This window comes from Sorex araneus, chromosome 7, assembly GCF_027595985.1.
Source record: "Sorex araneus isolate mSorAra2 chromosome 7, mSorAra2.pri, whole genome shotgun sequence".
NCBI lineage: Eukaryota > Metazoa > Chordata > Mammalia > Eulipotyphla > Soricidae > Sorex > Sorex araneus.
The window spans coordinates 57,716,063-57,727,905 of NC_073308.1; the positions used below are offsets into that span (position 1 = coordinate 57,716,063).

At 42.0% G+C, this 11,843-nt stretch overlaps 1 non-coding gene across 1 annotated transcript; it reads left to right on the forward strand.

The window, feature by feature from the left end:
- Nucleotides 1-5,186: 5,186 nt before the first annotated feature.
- LOC129406627 (U6 spliceosomal RNA) lies at nt 5,187-5,294 on the forward strand. Its single transcript, XR_008631115.1, has one exon. It is a non-coding gene; the product is annotated as a U6 spliceosomal RNA (small nuclear RNA).
- Nucleotides 5,295-11,843: the final 6,549 nt, after the last annotated feature.

Here is an 11,843-nt window from a genome sequence, read left to right on the forward strand (position 1 = left end):
AATTAGTATTATGGAAAACAAGTTGCCATAATGCAGTAATTGAAGTGAATGTTGGTTTTGCCCGATGACGTCAACAAAATCCTACTTGCAGACCCCGAGACGACTGATTTTCTACGTGACACCAGGTGTACAAGGAGATTAGAGAAAGTCATGTTTATGAGAGCAAAGAAAACAACGATCGATAACTTTTGATCACATTCCTCTAAAAGTTTACAAATGAAGGGGATGGAGTGATAGCACATCGGGTAGGGCATTTGCCTTGCACACAACGGACCCAGGTTCGATTCCCAGCATCCCCTATGGTTCCCTGAGCATGCCAGGGGTAATTCCTGAGTGTAGAGCCAGGAGGAACCCCTGAGCATTGCCAGGTGTGACCCAAAACAAACAAACAAACAAAAGTTTACAAATGAAGGCATGATCCATAAAATATAATGCTCGGTGGTGACAAGAATGATTGTTAGGTGCCTCAACAATAACATATCTCTGAAGGCAATTTGAGGAAGGAAACGTTACATAAGAGATACACAGCTACATCAAGGTAGGAAGCCGAGAGATAGTACAGGGGCTAGGGTATTTACCTTGCACATAGTCAACCTGGGCTGAATCCCAGCATCCAGCTGGTCCCCTGAGCCCACCAGGAGTGATCCCTGAGTGCAGAGCCAATAGTAAGCCCTGAGTACTGCCAGGTATAACCCCAAAACCAAAAATTAAAAAGTGTCTGGTTGGTAACATAAAGAAAAAGGAGAATTTCTTCAACAGGTTATCGTGAACTCTGATATCTGACTGGTCATGGTTTTGTAATGCCAGGAAGAAAAACAAGGCCCCAGACTATTCAGAGTTGCATATTGCAGTTTCTCTTCTGTCCTTCTTAGAATGGGTTCCAAGTTCTCTAAAAGATGCAAATTAATTCCTTTCTGTAATTGAGGACTTATAGTTAATAATTAGTGAAACCATTTATTTTAAAGTTTACCACACCCACTTCTTAAAGGCCCTGGGCAGTTTACATATTAACACACAGTTCAAAGGCACGCCATTATGTTTAAGTACTAAATAAAATAGACTCTAGAAAACATAAAGGCTCTGATGCTATCGGGAACAGCCAGGTTCTGCCTTTAGTGAATGTGCCCCACTGCAGACGTAACATCCTCCACACACCCATTAGTGGAGGGAGCTTGTTCCCGACCTTTTCTCCTACTCCCAGGGGCTCGATTCATAGAATCATCCCACAGAATCACAGGGTAGTGGTGTGGGTAAGAGCGTGGACTTTGGAACGAGCTGCCTGGACCGAATCATTGCGATGTACCTTGAGCAAGTTATGAAATGTTTCAGGGTTCCTGTCTCCTTATTGGACGAATGGGGGATAATAACAGCATTAATCTCATCGGTGAGAATGAAATGAGTTTAGCCTATGTGACACTTAGAACAGACCCTTGTGTGCAGAAAGTGCTAAATCACTGTGAGCAGTGCCCATTCAGTATGCCCCTAATTGCTTATGAGAAACTCTTCTTCCTGGCACAGTTGTGGCTTTCAGTTATGAATCTCCTCTATCCCTTCTGTGGTTCTCATCATACCTGAAAGGTACCAGAGATTCAAGAGCTGGCTTATGATTTTTCTCCTCTGCCCCCAGTTGACCATAATCCTGATCACATCCATGTTCATGTGTGTGCTCCTTCTCACACCCCATACACTGCCTCTTCAACACCAATGATTGCCTCCTTAGATGTGGACCACTCATCCTGCTCCTGTATGATGTGGAGCTATTCCACCTGTAAAAACTTAGGCCACCAAATTCCTGAGCCAGGAGTAACCCCTGTGCATTGCCAGGTGTGACCCAAAAAAACAAAAACAAACAAACAAACAAAAACTTAGGCCACCAGGGGCTGGAGCGATAGCACAGTGGGTAGGGCATCTGCCTTGCGCGCGGCTGACCCAGGTTCAATTCCCAGCATCCCATATGGTCCCCTGAGCACCGCCAGGAGTACTTCCTGAGTGCATGAACCAGAAATAACCCCTGTGCATCGCTGGGTGTTACCCAAAAACCAAGAAAAAAAAACTTAGGCCACCAAAGTTCAACTTTGTTCTCCAGATCTCGCTGCTCCGGTATCTGAGCTTCACCATCACAGTTGAGACTGAGGGGCCAGAGTGGTATAATACAGCGGGTAGGACCTTTCCCTTGCTCGTGGTAGACCAGGGTATGATCCCTAGTATCCCATATGGTCATCAAGCCCCACCAGAAGTAATTCCTGAGCCAGGAGTAAACTCTGAACATAGCTGACTGTGGCGCCAAAAACCAAAACAAATCAAATAACCCTAAAAAACAAAACAAAACAAAAAAAGAGTTAACTGAGATCCCAACCCTCCACTCCATGTGTGATATCCCTCTGCTGTGGCAATCTGCTCCTTTGTTTAGTGGTCCAAAAAGACTTTGAACTCTCGAATAAGCATCTTCAAGTTCTTACATTTCTCAGGCCATTTTCCTTCTGCAACACTTACCCACGAGTCGATAAATCCAAACTTCCTAACGCCTGAGTCTATACTAAGTCGGTCACTCCACCTTGGATACTGCTTATTAGACTCACAGTCTTTATCCTCCCCTGAGCCCACAACCACACAACCTGGCAACTTCCTCTATGCCTCTGTCTGGTTCTGCATTTCTTTACAGACCCCTGTTCTGCTACTCTGACATTTAACTGTCAAGTGCTATCAAAAACATTCCTAAATCTCTCTTCATTCCAAAAGTCCCTTTTCTCCTATCATCTTCTCTACCCATCTCTTTAGTCTTCCAAAAATATTTTCTTCTCTGCTACCAAAGGGATCTTTATGATGTGCATATGTTTAACATCCTTCCCTACCTTCCTGTTCCTTTAATCACACTAAAGCTAGATTCCAAAGCTCTTCACGACCACGCTCCTATTCACCTATCTGGACTCGTCCCCCAATTCTAACCTGCACACAACACACTCAATCACTTGTACTGCCTTCACTGCTCCATTCTTTCACATCCATGTGGATCTCCTAGGCTACCTCCTTGGCCAGGATAGCCTCCCCCACCTTTCCTGTTCTTTTGAGGTTCTGCTCAAATGCCATTTCTTCCTAGTTCTGGCACAAAGACCTCATGACCCCTCCTCTCTGATCTTCACTCTTCAGGGAGAGACTGGCAGAGTGTCATTTTTTCTATGTATGTTTTCTCAGTTCTGGTGCTCAGCAGCAACTGGCACCCCATAAGTGGCTAGTGAATAAGTCTGTGTGTCTCATTTCCATAAGGCAAACACTATAACAGCAGTTCATTTTGCTCGTGCATTTGGAACAAAGATATTTAAACTGGAGAGAAGCAGCTTTCTTGGCACCTGTGTCACAGAGCAATTGATGCCTAATTAGCTGGTTGGCAGCCCAAGCTTTTAAGTCACTGGCTGAGCAAAAGCAAGTATTTGATTGATAGTTGTCACTTACTGAGCATCCCAGGGAGTCTGACAGCTGATTAGGCATCTAGGACAATCTTCTAGCTTCCCTGCTGGCAGCAAAAGGGCTTTAGTATTGGAGGCATCACATGCCCATTCATCAACACCCAGGAGCCAAAGAAAGGTCTGCTTCCTGCTCGTGTTTCTTTGTTAAGAAAGCAAAAAAGCCCTTTTCATGGGACCAACCCCCTGTGGCCATTATCAGACATTATCTTTCAATCTAACTGGTAAAAGTTGGGTTATATTCTCTTTCTGTCTTTCTGTTTTTTTTTCCGGGGTGGGTGGTGTGCACACTGAGCAGTTTATAGGGAAGACTCCTGGCTCTGTGCTCAAGGATAACTGGAGGTAGGGATCAGTGGACCATATATGAGGTGCCAGGATCAAACCCCAGCCAACTGCGTGGAAGGCAAGTGCCTCCCTTATGTACTCTCTCTGGCGTCACCCTCCGGTTTATGTCTCCCTAAGAGGATCACAGGCATTAGGAATGGAGGCATTCATTGCTTTGGCTTAGAGCAATTAAACTTTACCTGAGTCACCTAAGGACATGAAGACAAGATTAAAGTCCAATTAAGGGTGAGAAGGGACAGAGCTCCTGAGTAGATAACCAACAGTCTCTGCTAAAAAGGGAGATCTACAGCAAATCAGACACATCTCAGATTCCCAACCCAACTATTTCCTAGCTGTCTGACATTGAGCAACTCTCTTAACCTTCCTGAGACCCAGCTTCTGTGTCAATAAAATAGGCATCCCCCAACCTAATGTTTAGGATGACTATGAAAATTAAATAAGGTGACATATAATGTTGGTAACCTACAATAACTATCCATTCCTTTTAAACCATGTTTTGGATACTCATCAAGTACTAGGGATGTAATGAATGAGCAAATGAAACATAGATATGGTCCCTCCGTTCATGCTTATGAGTAATAAATGTTAGGACTTAAAACTTTCTAAGGCTATAGGCTGGAGCATAGCACAGTGAGTAGGGCATTTGTTTTGCACGCGGCCAACCCGGGTTCGATTCCCAGCATCCCATATGGTCCCCTGAGCACCACCAGAAGTAAATTCCTGAGTGCATGAGCCAGGAGTAACCCCTTGTGCATCGCTGGATGTGACCCAAAAAGCAAAATAAATAAATAAATAAATAAAATGATGAGTATCTTTAAAAAAAAAAACTTTCTAAGGCTGTTAAGAAATTTGGAAGCATTTCATATTTTTTTTTGACTGATGTATCATAGCTTACAGTCACGCTGGTCACTGTTTCACGCACGCAGGGCTGCTGCACCAACTCTTTTCCCCTTGTATCAAGCTCCCTCCACTATTTTCCCATACAGCTTCTTTCCCTGTCCTGCTCGCCTCCTCAGTTCCTAGTTCTACTGACCATTTCTGAGGGCTTACTTCAGCAGGGGACTGCCTAATCCCTTCTGCTTCTTCTTTATACTCTGCATATGAGTGAGATCATCTGACACTGGTCTTTTCCTTTCAGGCTCACTTTATTTGGGAATACTCTCCAGTTCCATCCAAGTTGCAGCAAACTGCAGGATTTCATTTACCCATAGCTGACGAATACTCCACTGTTTATATGCACCATAATTTCTTTATCCACACATCTGTGGTTGGGCACTTGGGTTGTTTCCACATCTTGGTGACTGTAAATAATACAGGCATATTCCTTTTTAAGAATGTTTTTGTGTCCTTGGATCAGAGGCCCAAGAATGGAACCACTGGGTGCTCTCTCCAGCAGCATGTATGCTAAAACTTAGAACAATACGGAGAAGATGAGCACAGTCCCTGCATAACGATGACACATAAATCTGTGAAGCATTCCATAGTTCTTTAAAAATTTGAAAAATGGAATCACTGGGCCATACAGAAGTTCTACTTGTAATATTTTGGGGGAGTCTTTAAATTGAGAATGCACATTTAATCAGACATGTATTTTCAGGAATCCTATAGCACTGTAGCACTCTCATCCCATTGCTCATCAATTTGCTCAAGCGAGCACCAGTAATGGTTCCATTGTGAGACCTGTTGCTACTGTTTTTGGCATATCAATACACCACGGGTAGCTTGCCAGGCTCTGCCCTTCCGGTGGGATACTCTCGGTAGCTTGCCGGGCTCTCCAAGAGGGACGAAGGAATCAAACCTGGGTCGGCCCTGTGCAAGGCAAACAAGGCTAGAGGATTGCTTGAGTCCAGTAGTTCTGGGCTGCAGTACCCTATGCCGATTGGGTGTCTGCACTAAGTTTGGCATCAATATGGTGATCCCCCTGGGAGCAGAGGACCACCAGGTTGCCTAAGGAGGGGTGAAATGACCCAGGTCCGAAACGGATCAGGTCAGGAATACTATAGCATCTGAAATTCTATATTTCATGTAGAAAGGTTTGGAAACACTTTTATTTTGGTTTATACCATTACATTTAAATTGTCAGTGACACAAAATATATTTTAAGAGTAAATGGTCGCTGTGAATGCTAATGTATGCAAATGAATAACAAAATGTATTCTCTGTGTGTGTGTATGTGTGTCACACCCAGTGTTGCTCAGGGTGTAATCCTACTCTGCATACTAGAATTACTTCTGGCAGTGCTCAAGGGACCACATGGAATGCTGCTGAGGATGAATCCGGGTTGGCTATATGCAAGACAAGCATCCTATCCACTGAACTGTGGCAAAATGCACCATTTCTTACTGTGAACATTTAAGGTATTATCCAAATATAACTCTAACCTTGAGGGAAAAAAATCTAAATGCAGTAACACTGGTTCAGAATCAAGACAGATCCAACTCACGGGAAGAGTTCATCTTATAGGATCAGATTATTTGAGTTATTCACTTCCCATCCATACCCACTAATCATTGCATTCTCTTCAAACAATAAATACTAAACAAAAAAGTTTATCAAGACTAACCTTTGCAAAAAAGGAAACCCCAAATCTGTTTCTTATTGGTATTCCTTTAATCCTACCAAGGACCACTGAGATTATATAATCAGAAAGTGTCAATGTACATGAAAACCAATGATTAGTCCTTAGAAGTTGAAGTTGTTTGTATTGTTATATATTTTTTAACCAATATATTCCTATTTTAGTCTCCTTGAGGACCAAGCAAAAAACTAAAAGAAATCTGGAGATAAATAAGTATTAAGCATGGAAAGAGGTAAATGGCTTTTGTGTGATCTAACATTTAAGTTTAACAATAAGCACAATTATGACAGAAGGAAATCTTCTTATTCAATTTGGATAAACATTACTATACAATAAAAACAAAAACTTATCATAAGAAACACAGAAACAAGAAAAGATAAGTATCTGTGGGTTTTAAATGAGAGGTTAAGAATGCTATCATTAAATTTCACAATAAGATAAAGTTTATGGCACCAAATATCTTGAGATGCATAATAATTTAAAAACTTTTTATAATTAAATGTAATGGCTATAGCAGGAATTTTTATGTTCAGCTTGATAATATATAGATAATATATATCTGTAGATATATTTATAATATATAGATAATACATAGAGGTCTAAAAGATTCAGAAATAGTAAAAACAACAGTCATATATAAGCCACTGATGTCAGGAAATAGATCATGTTTGAACCTAAGACAATTCTGATCATTACTGTCCCCCATAAAGGTAGTCAGTCTCCTAGTTTTTATGAAAATCCTCTATTTAACTTTATTTTTTTCCACCTAAAATTTCACCCCAAACACTAGATTGGTGACCTTTCAAACTTTAAATAAATGAAATCACTGCATGTACAGCTTTGTTTTTTCACTATGTTCATTCAACAGTACATGCATGAAACTCACATGCTATAACTATGCTATAACTACACACAACATAGCTATGACATATTCAGTTCCATACAGTAAATACTAATAGTAACTTCTCACTACTGTATGATAAATGAATGAAATGCGGGGCTGGAGTGATAGCACAGCAGGTAGGGCGTTTGCCTTGCACGCAGCCAACTGGGGTTCGATTCCCAGCATCCCATTTGGTCCCCCAAGCACCGCCAGGAGTAATTCCTGAGTGCAGAGCCAGGAGGAACCCTGAGCATCGCCGGGGGTGACCCAAAAAGCAAAAAAAAAAAGAAAGAATGAAATCCCACAACTTAGACATCCATACTACCCAGACACATTTAACACTTAAACAAAGAAGTTCTTCGTCTTTTTCTCTCCATCTAGCCTCTTAATATAATGAAACAATGAGCTAAATTTTTCATTTGTTCTTTTGGGCCATATTATAAATAAATAAATGAATTAATAAGTCACATGAGACTAAGTGTGCTCAGGCAATATGGCCAGGAAGGGGCCTGGGAGTGGGAAGAGATGGTAGGCACGATCCCATAGGGGAGACTGGAGCTTCTCTTTGAGAACAGGGAGCGACCTTGGAGCTAAGGGCGGAAGTGAGAGCGGGAACCAGAGGCTCAGGACTCTGAGGGAGGAGAAAGGGCAAAGACTTGAGGCGACCTGGAGAGGAAGCCAGGGAGCTGGGGCCCGGTGAGTGCCTGGGAAAAGGGCAGGAGGGGCAGGAGAGCAGGGCAGAGTCTGCAAGACTGCTTTAAGGACTTGGGTCTGTAGTCTAGGTGAGATCACAGATTCGAACCAGAGAAGAAACAGCATCTACTTGAAGATTTTTTTTCTTTAAATCACTCTTTTAAGAAGAAATGAGAATGTGAAGTAGCAGTAGGTTCTCCAAGCGTATTAGGGGAGTGTTGAATAATTTAGGTCAGAGATGATGGCTGCCTAAGGAGGCAACAATAAGAGGTGAGAAGTGGTCAGTGTTTCTGGCATCCAGTGGTGCACAGGGGCTACTGCCAGTGACAGAATCCAGGGTCCCCACATGCAAAGCACACAGTGCAGCCCTCCGGGCCATCTACCTGGCCCCTCTCCGACATATTTCAAAGACAAGCACAAAACTACTACTGGTGGGCTATATGGACACACAGTTAAAGGACAGGCAGGGGATGCAGAGACTTTTGATTCAGTTAGTTGATTCACTGAGAGGATAGGCAGCTGGTAGGATGCAGGTAGGTTTCTGTTTGGGACATTTTATGCCAGCGGTGTCTGCCGACCGTCTGAATGGTGCTGGGAAGTAGACCGCTGGCTTATGAGTAATAAGGGTCAAAGGAGGCCTAGAGGCTGGAGAAATAAACTAGAGGGCTATCAGTGTATAAGTGGTATTTAACAGTTACAGATAGGAGGAGATATCGGGGGTAATGTAGTGAGTAGAGAGGTCCAAGGGCATGTTTTGAGGGCTGGCAATGTTTAGAAGTCAGTGAGAAAGAGCAAGATCCAGCCAGGGTGGGGGGGGGATAAGGGCGGGGAGGATAACAGAGTATCAGAGCCATGTATGGAAAAGTAGGGCCTCGCTTGGATATTAAGAAAGGAGGAGTGAGCCATGGTGTCAAATCATGCTAAGGCACCAAGTAAGAAGATGACAATACTTGACAAAGGCAATCTGGAAGTGTGGCGGAGAGTGAAACCCCGCAAACAATCTCCACAGAGAGGAAGAGGAAGAAACTAAAGACACACTCTTGAGAAATTTTTTTCCAGCTTGATCTGAATTCAGACAGAAAGTGGATCTACATATTCCTGATGAAGTCTCCACCAATAATGCCAGTCTTGTAAGCCAAGGATGCCTCAATTAAAGTAAACAAATATATACAAAATATGTTCTGGAATGCAAAAAATCTAGCCAGACTTTATCTCCTCTCAGAACAGAACAGACAGAAGTTCAAAATATCCCACGAATGGACAAGAATTTGCTTACTAAACCACAATACCCAAAGGGAGAGAGAGAGAGCAAGAGCAAAAGGGAATGTTCTTGACACAGAGGTGTGTGTGTGGGGGAGTGGGAGGGATACTGGAATCATTGGTGGTGGAGAATGTGCACTGGTGGAGAGATGGGTACTCAATCACTGTATGACTGAAACGAAAGCACGAAAGTTTGTAAGTCTATAACTGTATCTCACAGTGATAAATAAAAGTAAATGAAGAAAGAAAGAAAGAAAGAAAGAAAGAAAGAAAGAAAGAAAGAAAGAAAGAAAGAAAGAAAGAAAGAAAGAAAGAAAGAAAGAGAGAGAGAGAGGGAGGGAGTGAGGGAAGGAAGGAAGGAAGGAAGGAAGGAAGGAAGGAAGGAAGGAAGGAAGGAAGGAAGGAAGGAAGGAAGGAAGGAAGGAAGGAAGGAAGGAAGGAGGGAAGGGAGGAAGGAAGGAAGGGAGGAAGGAAGGAAGGAAGGAAGGAAGGAAGGAAGGAAGGAAGGAAGGAAGGAAGGAAGGAAGGAAGGAAGGAAGGAAGGAAGGAGGGAAGGGAGGGAGGAAGGGAGGGAGGAAGGGAGGGAGGGATGAAGAAAGGAAAAAAGGAGAGATGAAAGAACACACAAGAAAGAAAGAAAGAAAGAAAGAAAGAAAGAAAGAAAGAAAGAAAGAAAGAAAGAAAGAAAGAAAGAAAGAAAGAAAGAAAGAAAGAAAGAAAGAAAGAAAGAAAGAAAGAAAGAGGAAGGCAGGAAAGAAGGAAGGCAGGAAGGAAGGAAGGAAGGAAGGAAGGAAGGAAGGAAGGAAGGAAGGAAGGAAGGAAGGAAGGAAGGAAGGAAGGAAGGAAGGAAGGAAGGAAGGAAGGAAGGAAGGAAGGATTTGCTTACTTTCCACGAACAGAAAAAACTAAAATAGGAATTGTGGGAGAGGAAGCAATAACCCAGATACCATTCTGAAAGTTATGTGAAGCCAAAGAAGCCACCCCCACCCCGGTCCATAAATAGAATTCCCTCCCCCTCTACTTTGAACAGGAGTGGTTGGAAAAGTAAATGAGCTCAACCTTATGCTATTCCCTTAGAAAAGTCATTTATCTCAGGAGAACTTTAACCCCAGGACTCAGTTCACCCTGGGTCTGATTCATCCAGGATCAGCTCAGGGATTCTCAGATAAAGCAGCTCTCTGTTCCGACCCCTGGTAGAATTCTAAGAACTTCAGGAGAGCTCATGAGGAGCCTGAAGTGGAGGACAAGGGAGTATCTGATCCCTAGAACTGCCCTGCTCTCACCCTGATCCAGGAAACCATGCCAAGGAGAACGATAAAGGAAAGACTGACTGGCATAGCGCCAGTGAACTTACACTGTTGGATGACCTCCAACGGCTGCTGTCAGACCAGGTGCTAAAGGAAAAAGAAAAAACCCACAAGTTCCTTTTAACAATATAAGAGTTTGCCAAATCACTCCAATATAGCCCCTGTCCACTCCAGTGTAACAAAAGATCAATTTTCTAATAAAATGTGCCACAAACACTTCAGAAAATGGAGGCAAAAACAATGAACAGAATCATAAGCAGGAATCAGTAAGGGGAGGAATACTTGGACAAATAGTTTTGTGGAATAAAGTCCGGTCACTGTCACAACTGAGAAGCAGAAAGAGATAAGGAGAAGCCATTTTTATCGCCTGGATTGAATTATTCTTGCAATTTAAATATTCCATCTGTACAACTATATTAACAGTCCACACAGACTTTACTGCAGAAAATCCCTTTTTCTGGTTGCGTTTTTCTGATGGGAATTCTATGTCCTTACTCAAAAAACAAAATACAACCTGAAACTTTTGGCCTCTTCCTTTGTTAGAACCGTTAGACTTGAGGTGGAGTGGAAAGAAAACAATTTTTTTCATCTTTAATAATATATACCTTTTAGCAGCTTTAGAGTTTAACCAAAACGAGAATGCAAAAATATCGGCATGATTTAATAACTCAAATTACAGAACCAAATAAAAACAATACATTAAAAATAAGGCAAGGACAGGAATATAAGAAAGAAAACAGTTGGCATGAGATAATAGTCTGTTTCTACATATAAAGTATATTTTTAAAAAGTTATCTGGATAAGTTGGTGTTAGACAAATATGTAAAAGGTGAAAACAAAACAAGAGACTATCCCATGAGTAAAAATCATATTGTTCAATTACTCTGAATGAACACATTACATAAACTTTCATTTGCATTATTCTTTTATAACTGCAATATTTAGGTATTTTTCACATTAGACGAAGACTATACTAGTATTCAATATTTATGTGTGTTTCACTAGATTCTGTATTACTCATAATATTCTAAAAGTTCAGATTATGGATCATGAGCCATTCAGGATCTTAGATCTCAGAACTAGAACTCAAATCTCTTTTTCCTTTTAGATGTTTTAAACTTGATACAATTGTTATATACAATTAGATTAGAATCGGGTATAGTTCGATTCAATATTTGGATAAATGTGTAACTATGCTCACTGTTCTAATTAGCTTCCTGTGGCATCAGAAAGATCAAGGTCTTGGGCATGATCCCCAACACCACCTCACTCTACCCCCCTCAACCCCTCACCCCAACACACACAAACACACACCA